The sequence below is a fragment of the Elaeis guineensis genome, chromosome 13 (genome assembly GCF_000442705.2).
Source record: "Elaeis guineensis isolate ETL-2024a chromosome 13, EG11, whole genome shotgun sequence".
Lineage (NCBI taxonomy): Eukaryota > Viridiplantae > Streptophyta > Magnoliopsida > Arecales > Arecaceae > Elaeis > Elaeis guineensis.
Genome location: NC_026005.2, coordinates 17194570 through 17211793, shown reverse-complemented (window position 1 = coordinate 17211793; position 17224 = coordinate 17194570). Strand labels below are relative to the sequence as shown.

At 39.8% G+C, this 17224-nt stretch overlaps 1 pseudogene; it reads left to right on the top strand.

Annotated features, from left to right (window-relative positions):
* The first annotated feature begins 233 nt into the window (after positions 1-233).
* On the top strand, positions 234-5888 carry LOC140853097 (rust resistance kinase Lr10-like; annotated as a pseudogene).
* Positions 5889-17224: the final 11336 nt, after the last annotated feature.

Below are 17224 nucleotides of genomic sequence, written 5' to 3'. Positions count from 1 at the left end.
GGCCGCCTCTCTCCTTCTCGATGGGAATGCTGGGACAGCTGCTCCTGAGGAGGAGACAGAGACCGATGCGGGCGCCGATGGCTGCTCTTGGATGGCATCGGGTTCACCGCCGACTGCTCCGTTGGTGAGTGCGGCAAATGGGTGGGCTGTTGCTAAAGGCTTTTGACTGCATCCGTTAGCACAGTCATCTGCCACACAATCGCCACGATCTGCGCCTCCGTGGTTACCACGAGATGCGGAGAGCTGGGTTCCACCGTCGGAAGTGGGGGAGAGGCCTCCTCCCGGTGGGAAGAGTGCCTCGTCGATCTGGTGGCCCTCGACCACTGAGCCCTGGTTCTTGTCATTTTGAAAGGATCTTCCAAGCTCTGCGGAGGTTATGAGCCCCCCTACCTGGCGCGCCAAACCTGTTGTGGTCAATCCTTCTCGTCGCTTGGTCGCCGGGAACGAGCACCTGCAAGGGAAGTCCACACTGACCGGAGATGCCTCCGGTGGGGACCCTCCGACGGTCAAGTCAGAGAGAAGACTAGGAAACAGTAGAGAGGAACCAGGGTACTCAGTGGTTGAGAGAGAGAGAGAGGGAGAAAAGCCCCTTTAAGTTGTTGCCTTACCCCATTTTATAGTAGGAGGCGATATGGTCCCGCCGTGGATGATGTAGACAACTGGAGAGTTATCAAATCGTCAGGGGTTGCCATGTCGTTGACGGGCTGACAGGTCCTCGAAATTAATTCATGTCCTTAGCAGGACAGCACCCCAGGTTTCTGGTAGGACAATGCCCCCTGGCGGCTGTACAACATGTCCTTGGCAGGACTGCAGCCCATGCCGGTCGTTCGGCATTTTTGAAAGGGGCTGATCGACTATATGTCGGGACTTGACTGTCGGGTGGTGACTCGAGAGCGCGGTCGGCTGTCCCACCCGACAGGGAGTCGGTGATGCAGGTTCGGCCTTTCGGGTGGTCGGAGGCTATGTTGGCCTGTTTGGCCGACACACTCGGGTCGGGCATCATCGGTGGTTACTGTCGGTCTCACCCATCGTCGGACGGGTGAAGTCGGCCGTCGGTCGGTCCATCTCGAGGATGGATTGGCGTCGAGATCCGTTGGTGAGTCAGTGTCGCCCATCGTCGGACGGGTGAAGTCGGCCGTCGGTCGGTCCATCTCGAGGATGGATTGGCGTCGAGATCCGTTGGTGAGTCAGTGTCGGTGAGTCGGCGTCAGGGTCAGTCGGTATATCCCAACAGAGGGAAATTAGCTTACTTTTTCCCTTGGCCTCTATTACATGGTCTCATTTACGCAAGGATAGATTATCCTTGCATCAAAGGACTGCAAACATGCCCTTAAGACCCACTAAAAAAAAATTGGATTTATGACTTCAACTCCTGACCTTGTGAAATGGCTGCACAAATGTAGCTTCTAGGAACAATAAATTAATAGACCCAACCAGTCCAAAAACTAACATGACTTCTATTAGCATAACTCTTAGCAACGTTCGAATATGTGATGATTTGCACTACTCTTCGTTGCATAGTCCATGCTAACAACTCCTAAAAACTACACTAAGTTGGCCATCAATATTTGACTACTCAACCAATTAACCTTGTCTGAGCTGGTGGACGCCACTCTCTTAAGAGCTTACTCTTGTTTAAGGTTAAATTCTAGTGGTCGTAATGATTTTTCTGCTTGGGAAATTAATAAAACAGTAAGAGGAGCAAGAGGAGGACTTTTTTCTGTTTTAACAAAGGATAAAGCAGTCATGTTAGCAGCTAGAAGAAGGTTAAGAAGACATGAATTTTTGTTTTTCTGACAAAGAAGACATATTTTCTCTTTGTTAAAAAGTAAAAAATTAAAAAATTAAATTAAAAAAAAAAAAGAGAGAGAAGAAGAACTCTCATGAATCACATTTTGACTTTTGCTGGGTTTGATTAATCAACAAAGACTTGTTTATTTGAAACAAATTCCACAAAATACAGCTAAAATGGACCCATGACATCTAATTAAGAGGCAAATAAACACCACATCCCTTCTCTCAATTATATTCCAACTGCCCATGTGGGTAAACCGAATCAGCTAAATTAGTTATCCTGTTGAATGACCCTTCTTCACCGTTTGTATTCCTTCAACTTGGTATTCCATCTTCAAAAATGAAACATGATGCATGACACGCACGAGATAGGATACAACGTTGCCGAGAATTGACCACATGCGGGAGCTTCACAGACAAACTACTACAGAGTTTGGGTTCTATCATGGAATTTATGATTTTTTTTTTCAATTTGCATCATAGTTTTAGTTATATCCACACATCATATTTTGACTACTAAGAAATCACATTTTTGGCTTTTGCTTATTTGGAAGTATTCTTTAAAATACAGGTAAAAGCATAAAATGTCCTCAAACATTAATAGTAATTAGTTATATTCCAACTGCTTGGAATACAATGTCCTTATGGGTTCATTTAATCAGCGGCCTTGGTTATACTTTTGGATAACCCGTAATCCAACTTGTGCTGATTGCGTGCTAATTTTCTGTAGTGCTCACATAAATTCCCTATATATATGCCGTTGCAAATGAGATCATCTATCTTGTTTTAACTAATTCAAACATCCCTATAATTTGACATCCAACTAACTCAACTTATCTGTTTATCTTTTCTGCAGGTTCAGATGTTTCACACATCATCCTCATTACAGGTGAGTCCCTGTAAATTCTTAGAAGATTTTCAAAGAAAAGCACTTCACTGAACCAAGCATCTAAGATAACATTTAATGATAGATAACCAATGAAACAGTCAAGGATTTGGCTTGCTCAGGAAATTCTTGGTAGAGCAATCTCTCTTGCACCCCCAATCTGATTTGTGTCTCTCTTTTATCCTTCCTAACTCCTCTCCTCTTCTTCCTACATCATATATTTGTTCCATAATAAAATTGGGTGCAAGTGGGATACCTCCCTCCCTTTTTATCTAAAGAAAAAAAAAGGAAAGAAAGAAAAAACAAAAGAGAGAAAGATAAAAGAAAATTAATAAAAAGAAGAGCATGGTATAGACAGCTTTTTCATTAGACCTCATCTATAAAATTTTCATGACTTATTTTTAGTATTCTAGCTCTAGTGACCATTAAGAGGAACTCCATGGCATGGTTAAAACTACTGCCGGACTTGGTCTATATATGGTATATGAAGATGAAAGGCCTTCTCCATGGCATATAACAATTATTTCCTCTCGCAATTGAGTGTGGCCGGGCAAATTGTGCTAACTAGTACTTCTTCACTGTTTTTCTTCAGGCACATCTCTTGGTGCATTGGTCATACTTGTATCAGTGGCGTTCATTCTAGTCTACATCTTTAGAAATTATGGCAAGGAAAAAGAAGTACGTTTAAAGGTAGAAAGATTTCTTGCAACCTACAAGTCCACAAAACCCACGCGATACTCTTTTGCTCATGTTAGAAAGATGACTAGGCATTTTAAGCATAAATTAGGCCAAGGTGGATTTGGAACCGTATATAAAAGGCAGCTACCAAATGGAATTCCAGTGGCAGTTAAGATGCTGATGAACATGGCGCGCACTTATTCTGAAGTAGCCACAGTTGGAAGAATCCATCAATGAAGTAGCCACAGTTGGAAGAATCCACCATGCCAATGTGGTTCGTCTCTTGGGATTTTGTTCTGAAGGAACATGGAGCGCACTTATTTATGAATTTATGCCAAATAAGTCACTGGAGAAGTACATTTTCAATAAAAGAAATAAAACAAATCATCAACCATTGGACATGAAAAAGCTGCAAGGCATTGCTATTGGGATTGCTCAGGGTATCGAGTATTTGCATCAGGGATGCAATCAACGCATCCTACATTTTGACATCAAACCTCACAACATTTTGTTGGACCATGACTTCAATCCAAAGATCGCAGATTTTGGTCTTGCAAAATTATGCTCGAGAGATCAGAGTATTATCACGATGACTGCTGCGAGAGGTACAATAGGCTACATTGCACCCGAGATCTATTGTAGAAATTTTGGAACAGTGTCTTATAAATCAGATGTATATAGTTTTGGAATGTTGGTGTTGGAAATGGTGGGTGGCAGGAAGAATGTTGATCCTGAAATCGAGAAAACGAGCGAGATATATTTTTCAGAGTGGGTATATGGCCAGATAGTGCAAGATCATGATCTAGGATTGGTGATGCAGAGAAATGGAGTTGAAGAAGATATCGCCAAAAAGCTTACAATAGTAGCATTGTGGTGCATACAGTGGAATCCAATGGATCGACCCTCCATGACAAGAGTGGTTCAGATGGGAAATCTGAAGAGCTTGGAGATACCTCCCACACCTTTCATCTCCTCCACTGATCAAGAGAATGGCATGTAAACAAAATGTAGATTTCAAGAGCAGACTCGATTGATATACTACAGAATACCATAAATGTTCCACCCTATCAATACTATAAAATGTTATATTTGTACTTTTCATATCTTACTCCTATGCTGTGTCAACTTAGCTATCATGACTTCCTGTAAGTGATTTTTGTAAATAATGTCTAGAAATAATTCAATAAAAGGATTGATTGTCCCTCCAGATGAATAGTAGCTAGTAGAAAACCTTGAAATGATGGAGGGTAATAAAAAGTTTCAAATTTAGTGACAGATGCACCAAAATTATAACTAGTGCCAACAATCTATTTGCCAACTTGGTCAGACTCAAAGTCCGAAACCCCTTTGCAAGAAAATGAGTTCATAGGCATCCTGTTGACTCCACAAGATTTGGGCCAAATTCAAACGTGATCATGCCAAAAAAATCATGTTAAATAGATTCATATAAAATAGAATTCATTAGAAAATTAGAGTATTTTTTTGCCAAAATATTTTCATTGCTTTCTGTAAAGCATGTTTTTAGGAAGCAAGGAAGTAATAAAAACTTTCTGCAAGATATTTTGATCTAAATAATCTTAAAAGTATTATATCTAAATTTCTCTGCCTCTATAGTCTGTTTAAAACATCAGTTGCTAAGTATTATGAAGTACAGATTATTTTTTATGGTCGTCAAAGGAGGAAAAAAAAAGAATTCAATCAACCATGTAAATTTAGCAGATTATGGACCATTTTCAATGCAAAAGTTCAAGCACCAAGGTGCCTCTGGCGTTGAGGCCTGGTAATGAGCTAGCCTCCATGTCGCCCAAGTTGAAGCAACCCCATCAACTTCTATGCACATCAATCCCGATCGAGGTAATGGATTCTTCCATCGCTACATCCTAATCTCGCCCTTTAGATACCAGGTTCGGATGATTTAATTCCTAGTTCCAATGAAGGAAAGAGATTAGCACATGCTGTAGCCTTTCTTGTCATCAGATATTTTAATTATTTCAAAATTCTTTACAAATGTACATTTTCTTGCAAACATTATTTTTTTTTCAATTTCATTCTCTTCCAAAAAAAAAAGGAACAAAGAAAAAGGAACAAAGAAAAGAAGCAAAGAAGTGAACGAAAAAAATAAAGATGTTTCTAGATTTGATTGCACATTATCCAGTCATGTTCCTGGCATTCCAGAGTCCTGCGAATCACACTACAATTTTCAAGCTAATTTATTGTGTTATATTTTCCTGCTGGCATTACTTTGTTCGTTTCTTAGAAAGGAACATGTCATTGGAATTTTTTGCCTGAGGATGTAAAAAGAAAAATTAGAGTGGACAAGAGCGCCACAATCTTTAATGCATCAGTCTGTAGTCTTAGGGAACCCTCTGTTGATACCTTTCAGCCCCACACACTAATAAATTCTTCTGATTTCCTCTCGGAGAAGACAGATGTTTTCGAGAAGAGAGCTGCTATTTTAAGACAAACAGGTCTCACTCCTTCCCCTCATCCAGATCAGCATCCAGGTCCGGCCCCAAATGTTGTCCCATGAGCCATTTGCAGTAGCCCAACAAGGAGGTCGAACTGGATGTCACTTTGTGTTATTGTATATCATCAAGATTGAAGTTCTATATTTCATCAGACAAAAAAAGATTGAAGTTCTATATAAATAGATGGCAGTTTACTAAATAATCTGGCAAGGCACATATTTGTTTTGTTTAGGCTTTTGATTGTTTGTTCTCTTTATCTTTAGGTCAAATTTTTGGGACATTTGTACCTATGTAGCTTTCACTTTTGCTTGTCCAAGCAACTCTTGCCTTAGCATGATCTGGGATGGCATGCTCCCCTTTTTTTATTTTTTTTAATATGATGTCATGTTTATTTTGATGATAAGAGAAGAAAAACCAATCCAAATTCATTAAAAAAAAAAAGAGCCCCTACACCCACCCCCCAATCTACCCATCACCACTGAAATTTAAATTTCAAATTCCCCCCCGCATCCTATCAATATTTTAAAATTCAAATTCCCCTATATAAATAAAATTCCCCGCCATCCCCAGGTGGTCTGACTATTAAGGATTTTTTCTTTTGATGTTTTCTCGAGCCATCGGGTGGCCGGCAAGGATGGGGTCGAGCCAACGGGGATGGGGCCAGGCCAGCGGTGACTGTGATCGGGATGACAAGGATGGGGTCTGGGGCCGGCTGTAAGGATTTTTTTTTTCTTTTTTTCTTTTGGTGCTTTCTTGGGCCATCGAGGGGCTGGCGGGGATGGGGCCAGAGATGGGCCAACGGGGATTGGCCGGCAGCGATTGAGACCGGGCTGGCGGCGACTGAGACCAGGCTGGAGGTAAGGATTTCTTTTTTTTTTTGGTGTTTTCTCGGACCACCTGGGGACGGTAGGGATGGGGCCAGAGATGGGCTGGCGGCGACTGAGATTGAGCTAGTGACTGGGGGAGACGGGGCCGGGGAGGGGTCGACGGGGAGGGAGGAAGGAAAGAGAGAAAGGAGGGGGGAAAAGAAAAAGGAAAAGAAAGGAAAAAAAAGAAAGAAAAAAAAGAGAAAAAAAATAAAAAAAAATAAAAAAAGAAAAAGAGAAGACCGAGCTGGGGAGGGTCGGTCGACAGTGACGGAGACGGGGCCGGGGAGGGTGTCGCCGGTGGAGATGGGGTCGGGGATGGGGCAGCCGGTGGCCAACGGAGACGGGGTTGGGGAGGGGGCCTACCGATTGCCAAAGGAGATGGGGCTGGGGAGGGGGCCTGCCAGCGGTCGAAGGAGATCGGGCCGGGGATAGGGCCGCTGGGGGCCGAAGGAGATGAGGCCGGGGATAGGGCCGCTGGCAGTCGGGGGAGACGGGATCGAGGAGGGTGTCGGCCGATGGAGACTGGGCCAGGGAGGGGGCGACCGGGGGAGATGGGGCTGGGGAGGGTGTAGGTCGGTGGAGACGGGGTCGGGGAGGAACGACCAACGGTCGAGGGAGATGGGGCCGGGGAGGGGGTCTGCCGGTGGTTGAAAGAGATGGGGCCGGGGACAGGGCCACTGGCGGTCGGGGAGACGGGGCCGGGGAGAGTGTCTGCCAGTGGAGACGGGACCGGGGAGGGGGCAGCTGGCGGTCGGGGGAGACGGGGCCGGGGAGGGGGCCTGATGGCAGTAGAAGGAGATGGGGCCGGGGATAGGGCCGCTGGCGATCAGGAGAGATGGGGTTGGGGAGGGTGTCGGTCGGTGGAGACGGGGTTGGGGAGGGGGTGACCGGGGGAGATGGGGTCAGGGAGGGGGCGATCGGGGGAGACGGGGCCGGGGAGGGGGCGGTCGAGGGAGACGGGGTCGGGGAGGGTGTCGGCCGGTGGAGATGGAGCCAAAAAAATTATTTGATTAATTATATTTGTTGCATAAATTTTTTAGCATTACTACTGAAATTATTTAATTATTTAATTAATTATTTTTTATTTCACTAACACAATGCACATTGCTGTTACTTATTACAATTTAATTATTTTATATACTATTTTATATATTTTTATTTATTATAATTAAATATAAAAAGTATTTTTATTTTTAAAAAAAATTATTGAATTTTTTTATGAAAAAATTTCAATATGGAGTTATTCTTTTTGATAAATTAGAAATCTACCTTCGAATGCATGTTCAGAGATGGTAATTAAATTGCATTGAGCTATAGATTCTCATTCAAGAGTCGGATATCCCGTATTCAAATTTTTTGAAAAAATAATAATCTTATTATTATTAATAATTGATATTTTATTTTATTATATGGTATTCAGTAGTTATCTGTCCATTGTTCTCTGGGTATATGGTGGATAGGGTGCGTAGGCACTATATTTATATCGTATACTTAAAGAATCATGGAGAGATGCTGTCAAAATTTCTACAAAAATGAGATGAAATATTCATTAATAATAATAATAAAATTATTACTTTTCTGAAAGGGATAGGGCCACATCTGTTAGTAATGATTTGAAATGGATAGGATCATATATTTTTACTTCATTAAATTGATGAAAAGATATTTTCTGTGTTTCTGTTCAGTCTGTATTTTTTAATGTGTTGTTTTATATAAAGTGATCCGTGTCTGGATCTAGATCGAGATTTTGGCCAAAATTCGAATCACGATTCAGTTCAAAATTTGGATCGGGAGCTAGAATACCACTGAACCTTTTTTGATTGTTAATGATTTTGTGTTTGTTGTTAGATGGATATCAACAAAAATTGGATGAATACTAAAGATATTTTTTTGTCTGAATATCGAAAAGAAGTTTGAGATTTTATTGAGTTCGCACGATATAAGACTGACAGTGCTGGTCGGATAAAGTATCCATACAAGAGATGTGTCAATATGATATATCGTCACATAATACTTGTTGAGGAGCATCTGCTACATTATGATATAGATAAGAAATATACTTGTTGGATATGGCATGGGGAGGGTGATCCGAATGAAGTGGTGCACGACGATGACAATACTGAAGATGATAGTGATGCGGCTGGACCTGTCGAACATAGTGGTATAGGAGAATTATTAGATGATTTACATCAAGGTGCTTGTTCAAATATATGTATGAGTACTACTGCATCTGAAAGCAATTCTGATCATGAACATAATATCCGACTTGAGATAGAAGGGACTTCTGAACAGTTTGTAAAGCTTGTAAGGGATGCACGAGAGCCACTCTATCCAAATTGTATAAAATTTTTTAAGTTAGAGTTTTTGATAAAATTACTTCATATTAAAATCGTGAACCGATGGAGTCAGAAGTCATTCGATCAAATTTTAACATTGATTAAAGCAGCTCTTTCCAATGGAGAGAGACTTCTGAAATCATATTCTGAAGCAAAAATATACATGCGGGAATTGGGACTTGACTATATTCCTATACATACCTGCAAAAATGACTGTATTTTATTTTATAAACATAACGAACAAGCAACTGAATGTCCAAAATGCGGTGAGCCTAGATACAAAATCGATAATAGGAAAGCAAAGAAGATACCTCAAAAAATTTTGAGATATTTTTATTGATTTTAAGACTTCAAAGATCATATATGTCCACAAAGACAGCTGAAGAAATAAGATGGCATTATGAGCAGTGGGTTCCAAAGGAGAACATACTTAGCCATCCAGCCAACTTTTTAGTGTGAAAAGACTTTGATGCAAAGCATCCGCACTTTGCGAGTGACCCGCGTAATATCTGGCTTGGTTTAGTGACAGATGAATTTAATCCTTTTAACAATCTGAGTACCTTTTACAGCATGTGGCCTGTGATGCTAGTTATATATAATGTGTCACCTTAAAAGTGCATGAAAGAATCATTTATTTTTATGTCACTATTGATTCCAGGTCCGAAAGCACCAGGTAATAAAATTGAAGTATATCTATGACTTTTAATCGATGATCTGAAGTAGCTATAGGAAAATGGGGTACAGACATATGATTCTGTGAGTCGAAGTAATTTTAAGTTGCATGCTTCGATTCTATGGATCATAAATGATTTTTCTACATATGAAAACTTATCTGGATGGAGTACCAAAGGATATCTTGTATATCCAATATGCAATAAGGATGCATCCTTCTTACATTTAAAGCACAGATAGAAAATATGTTTCATGGATCATCAGTGATTTTTTCCTAGTAATCATTCTTGGAGAATCCATTATAATCAATATTTTGATAGTAAGTCCGACCGACATCCACCACCTAAGGAGTTAAGTGGAGCAAAAATTTTAGAACAACTTGAAATCATTGAAAACGTTCAATTTGAAAAAATATCGAGTACTCGCAAGTGAAAGCGTAGTAAAGCTGAGCTGAATTGGATGAAGCAAACATCTTTTTCGAACTACCGTATTGAAAGCAGCTACTACTTCGTCATAATCTAAATGTAATGCATATTGAAAAGAATATTTATGATAATATCATCGGTACTGTATTGAACATCCTAGAAAAAATAAAAGATGGTACAAAAGCTCGTCTTGATTTACAGGAAATAGAAATCTGATCAGAGTTGCATTTAGTTCATCGAAGTGAGAGATTTTTTATGCCACCTACATGTTATTCATTGTTTGGTGAGGAAAAAAAAAATTTCTGTAGATGGTTCAAAATCGTAAAATTTTCTGATGCATATGCTTCAAACGTATCACGGTATGTTGGAAACAACAACGATAATATCTCTGGCATACAAAGTTATGACTCCTATATGATGATGCAACGTTTGCTTCTTGTGGTCATATGTGACTATTTGGATGGTGATGTTCCAACTGCATTGATTGAGCTGGGAGTGTTCTTTCGAGAACTGTGTTGCCGAAAATTGAAGATTAACTTACTTGAGAGATCTGAAAAAATATCATACTCATTCTTTATAAGTTAGAAAAAAAATTTTCACCATCATTTTTTGATATTATGGTGCATCTGACTGTTCATCTTTCAAAGGAAGCTCTTTTGACCGGACCGGTATATTATCGATGGATGTATCCTATTGAAAGATAAAAAAATTATACGCACTTTATCATATTAATTATAAGATGTAAATATATTTTTAAATTTTAAATTTATTTTTATTTATAGATTTTTATGTACTTTAAAAAAATATGTGCACAATAAAAAAAGGCCTGAAGGGTCTATAGCAGAAGCATATGTAGCTACGGAGTGTGTCACATTCTGCTAGATGTATCTTAACGATATCAAAACAAAATTCAATCGTACAGATCGTAATGCAGACCATGAATGGGGTGACAATGAACCGATGTTGTCTATATTTAAACAAATGGTTCGACCTATTGGTGTAAGGAGATATAAATTTATAGATGTGAACGAGCTATCCAAGGTATACTTTTACGTTCTAAATAATTATAAAAAAATTAAAGATTTCATTGAGTAAGTACCATCTTAGCATACTGTTAATATTTTTAGTAAATTTTTCATATCGATGTAAAATTAAAAATCATAACTTGTTGCAGTGAGCACAAGAGTATACTATGTAGAGAGAATAATACGGATGCCAATGATCGACATAAGAGAAAATTAGTAAAAATAATTCGGTAATCTTGTAAGTTACATTAGTGATACGTTATTTATTTAATTATAAATAATATTATTTGAACCAATATAATTTTTTATGTTATGGTGTAGATGAAATATAAGTATTTCAATAAAGAAGTGAGTGCGATCAATGAGTTGTACGATTTAACATGTGGTCTCGATCGAAGGGTTAATCACTAAGCATCCTGTATCATTGGAGGAATAAGATTTCACACAAGGGAGCTTGAGATGCAATGATAGACCCAAGAATAGTGAGATTGCTACAATAGAATATGAAGGAGAAGAAGAGATTGAATATTATGGTGTATTGATAGATATCATAGAACTGAAGTATGGGTCCAATAATTCTGTATTCTTGTTTCAGTGTGAATGGTGGGATATTGTAATAAAAAGATCGGTATTCATATTGATTCACACTTTATTAATGTAAATTTTGCACGAATATAGTATCAGAATGAGCCATATATATTAGCAACTCAAGCGAAATAAGTAATATATTTGAAGGATCTAAAGTATTAAGGTAATTGGCATGTTGTATAAAAAATAACACCTAGAGGCATATATGACATACCAATCCGATTAGAGATGGATGAAAATTCAAATTTATATGAAGAGGAAGCTTTTCAGCAAGAAGAACAAATATTAGCTGAGCTTTTTATTGATGAAGAACTTGTAACGGCACCTTTGAATAGGGCTGATCTGCCGTCCAACGAAGTTGAAGCTAATTTTGTATTTAATCTTGATGAGTTGGAGGATGACGATCAGTTCATAAATGACGATGAGATAGAAGATGACACATATATCGACTATTGTGATTTGGAAGAGGATCTACACATAGAGAAAAATATGAATATTGATGAGTAGATCTATATTCTTCGTTCAATCTTCTCTTGCAATAATGGTATGCGATATAATTGTATTCAATAGAATGTTATTTATTTTCCATTATTATTATTCAACATTATATTTATTTATATATCAATTATTGCAGATATGGCACTAGGAGACAGACGACGACGTTCGCATTCACAATCTACCTCGGAGGTTAAGGCTCCTTCACCGATCTTCATTGCCACACCGGCTCCATTATCAAAGGGTCCTACACTGGCAGGTCCCAGTGAGGTGGGTCCCAGTGAGGCGAGTCCGAGTGAGACAGATCCGAGTGGTATTATTATATTTTTTATATAATAAAATTTGATTCTTTTATTTGGATCATACTAATGATTTATTTATTATTGTTTCAAGTCAGTCTTTATCGGTAGTGAGGTAAGGGTGAGGTCCATCAAAGAACCTCGCTCTAGAGCATTGGAGATGTGAGCACCCGAGACAGCATCTCCGTATCGAGATACTAGCCGGCTACACCAGGCCCATTAGGAGATGGTGCGAGCCATGGCAGACTGAGCTGGGCATCATATGTCGCAGTTATGCCTCCGTGACGCTCTTCGATTGACGTCACGTTCTACCGACTCAGAGAGAGATTTTCTACATCCACTTACAAATAAAATAAATTATATTATGAATATTTAATTTGCATAGTATTCTTTTAATATTTGTTATTGACAGGGTGTATTCGACATCATTGATTTTGAATAAAATCATGTGAGGCAAGCTGTGGACACTCATTTATCATTGCATTTCAAGGATTATCGCCATCACATGCATCAGCATTAGTACCATGTAGTGCAGGATCATGGAGAGGAAGCAGCATGGCAGCAGTCTTATGACAGTATCATTATGGATGATTGGACTGTCATATGCCGGCATTACGAGGATCCGGCATATCAGGTTATACATCTAAATTTTTTTTAGAGTTTAATGACTGAATCATTTATTCTTAAATTAAATTTATTATTTATTAATTTGATTGGTAACTGTACAGAGATAATGTGCCCAGAATATCGCAAATTGGATGAGACAGATCGTACCATATTATGGGGCTTCAAGATCGTTCACTCATCACATGGAGCACATAGTAGGTAATTTTTAATTTTTAATTAGCATATAATTCTCTAGTTATTTAATTTTTTTAATTAATTCTCAAATTACAGAGAGATGCTTAGAGTGACGAGCTTCCTGGTAGGATCGATATCTACCAGCGGACCCACCAGTGACGGTCAGGGGAGTGGACGATAAGGAGCCAGGAGCTCTTTGTATGTTTTTTTAATTATTTTTTTATTCATGATCTAATTTTTATTATAAAATTAAAATAACTATAACTTTAATTTTCAGGACCGTATGATAAATATGAGATCCCAGCCTACCCCTGAGGGCTCGACCGCACCCACAGATGGTGAGATATGTGATCGAATGCTTAGTATGAGATCTTGTTATGTTTAGGGTCTAGGGTATGGGATCATTGCTCCCTTATCCTCATGCTCATCTAGGACTGACATCCATTCTGCGTGCGAGACTCCACTGATGGAGGTGCAGAGGCAGACTGCCAAGGATCGACAATAGGCTATCATGGATCGACAGTAGACTGAGTAGCGAGCTTAGGAGTTGGCTGCACACGTCAACAAGTATCAGCAGCTTCAAATCCAGATAATGGAGCGGATGGTGCAGATGGAGCAGATGATATAACTGATGAGGCAGCAGCAGGTCGGTCCGAACTTTGTCAAGTGCTCTTCTTCTCCAGCTCATTTTTCATATGCCGATGCTTGACGACTTTTTCATGTACTTTTTTATTTTTATTTTAAATCTCTTATAATTTTAATTTAATATAATAAAATAATAAAATTTATTTATCAATTTATTATATAAATTTTTTATTTTAATTTTTTATTTTTAATTTATAAAAAATATTTTAGATATAAATTAAAAATATATATTCATAAATTATTTTTTAAAAAAATATGATTAAATTATTAGTGATGAAATTATTTTTGATGAAATATTGGTTGCAAAAAATATTTTAGTATGATAATTTAATTTTTCAATAAATATAAAACTATTAAAATTTTACATATAATTAATAGTGATAAAAAATTATTCATCTCAAATAATTATTAGCAATGAAAATTTTTATCGAAAATTATCATATTTACGATGTAAGCTTTTCATCACTAATATTATTTAAATTTATTATTTAAATTTTTTTTATTAAATTAATAGCAATGAAAAGTTTTCATTGTAAAAAAATATTTTTTGCAATGAAAATTTTTTATCGCTAAAAATTTTTAAAAAAAAATATTTTAAAAAATATTTTAATTAAATTAATAGTGATAAAAAAATTTATCATTATTAATTTTTTATTTGTTAGCTATGTTATAATTCATCGTAAATATTTTTTTTATGATTAACATTTTTCATTGAAAATATTTTAACGACGAAAATTATTCATCGTAAATATCTATTATTAGTGATGAAATTTTTTTTTCATCATAAAATATTATCAACAATGTGATTATTTATGATGAAATATTAGCAACAAATATTTCATCGCTAATAACTATTAGCGATGAAAATAGATTATTAGCGACCAAAACTTTTCGTCGCTAATAACCTATTTTGTTGTAGTGGTAGTTAGTGGTGGCATAAAATCAGAAAAGCAAAGCAAAAAAAAAATTGATTCCTCCTCTCAATTTTATTTCTTCGATCTTTACTTATCTTGCCCCTATAATTTTGTTTGTGTAAGTAATACCATGTTGGGTATAAAATACCCCCAGCTGAAGTTCGTAAGAAGCCAACCGTACCGGGACTCTTTCGACTTCCAACTTTGTGCAACATCTTTTCGGACTTCTCCAGCAGCCGAGCTTCAACAATGTTCCCGAACTCCTCCGACGGATGAACTCCCACAATGCCTTCTACAAGTGTCGACCGAACTCTTCTGACCGTCCGAGCTTCCATAATGCTCTCCGGACTTCTCCAATGATAAACTCCTTCAATCGTCTATCAGACTGCTCCAAGTGCTCTCTGGGCTCCACCATCAGCTGACCTTTCACGCGATCGACTGATCTTCGAATCTCTTCCGAACTTCTTCCAGCCACGATCAACTCTAATCCGAACTTCCACTGAAATTCATCAACGGCCGAGCTTCCCCAACAGCAGATTTCTACAACAATCAGACTCCATCCAAGTTTCTACGACGGCCAACCGCCTTTTGGACTTCACCCGAGCTCCTGTGAGAGCCGGACCTCTACCCCAAACTTTTATTGCAGGTAGGCTTCATCCGAACTCCTATAAGGGCTTGGCCCCATCCGAACTTCTACAACGAACAGGCTCCACTAGCAGGATCTCTACTCCGAACTCCTACTACAAGCGGTCTACTCCGAACTCCTACTACAAGCGGTCTACTACGAACTCCTACTACAAGCGGTCTACTTCGAACTCCTACTACAAGTGGTCTACTTCGAGCTTCTACTGCGAGCGGCCCACGTCGGATCTCTACTGTAAGCGAATTCCATCCGAGCTTCTACTATAAACAAATTCCTTCTGGACTTCTGTTACAGGCGGACTTCAGTCGAGCTTCTTCAATAAGCGGTCCCCATCTGGACTTCTACGAGGATCAGACTCCGCTTGAACCTCCACAACGGATAGGTTCCAGACGAGCTTTTACAACAGACGGGCTCCAGCAGTTAGATCTCTACAACGGCCAACCGCCTCCGGTGTCGGCCATGCCTCCCCAGTCATCCACCTCCAATAGTGTCAGTCGGACTTCAACAACGTCAATCGGATTCCCACAGGATCCTCCAGACTCCTCCATTGGATGAACCTCTACAACGTCATCCGAAGTCCACTGCCAGTCAGCCTTCTACCAGATTTCTCATGAAGCCAAACTTCACCAACAGAAAGTCTCCGTCCGAGCTCCTACAGCAAATGACGTCTGCCTGCAGCATCAAAGCCCAAGGCGCCCAACAACCATGGGCCCGTCAGCAACCTCGAAAACATCCGAGCCTCACTTAGACAGAAGGCCACCCCGCTCCACTAGATACCTCAACCGAGCTTTAGCCAATAGGCCCGAACTCTCTGGCAAGTCACGACAATGGCCACTACTCTGCTCCACTTTCTGTAACAGATCCCATGCAGCTCCACCACTCTTTGGCAAGTCACGACAATGGCCACTACTCTGCTCCACTTCGTGTAACGGATCCCACGCGGCTCCATCACACTTTGGCAAGTCACGACAATGGACATCACTCCACTCTTCATAACAGACTCCACGTGGCTCTGAATGACCCCTGACACCCACTACTCCTCTGTAACAAACTCCACGTGGCCCCGAACGGCCCACTATCAAATGGTTACAGACGTCGCTGTCAATCAGTTACGCTCTCCGTCTATTAAAAGAGACCCCAGATATGTTTTTCTCTAAGCTCAAAACTTTATCTCAAAACTCTGCTAAAATTCTCTTTCGAGCACTCCATTTTTGTTGAGGCAGAGTACTGACTTGAGCGTCGGAGGGTCTTGTCGGAGTACCCCCAACTTCGGTTGAGACTTCCTTTGCAGGTCTCGACGGTGACCGCGACTCCCTCGACTCCAGCTTCTCCGGTGCCGGTGAATTTTGCACCAACAGGATTGGTGCTAAAGGAAGGGCCCTGTGTCTTCGCAGTACCCTTGTTCTTAAAGGAGTGCTCAACGAGACCGTCTCCGATCATCCTTTCCGATCCTCTTCTCCAATCTCCTGCAGATCTCCACCTGATGCCTCCCCAAAGGGCATCCACCAGACAATCCACGGCCTCCGCGGTCAGATCTCAGCGAGCTCCGCAAGCTCCGGCCTCATCTCCGATTTCCTAAGCTCCTCTTCCTTCGGCAACGACAATCGACGTGGAGCAGTTCGACTTGCTGGTTCAGCAGGTCAGGGCCTCATCGGAGCAGTGCATGCCATGTAGCAGCAGCCGCAG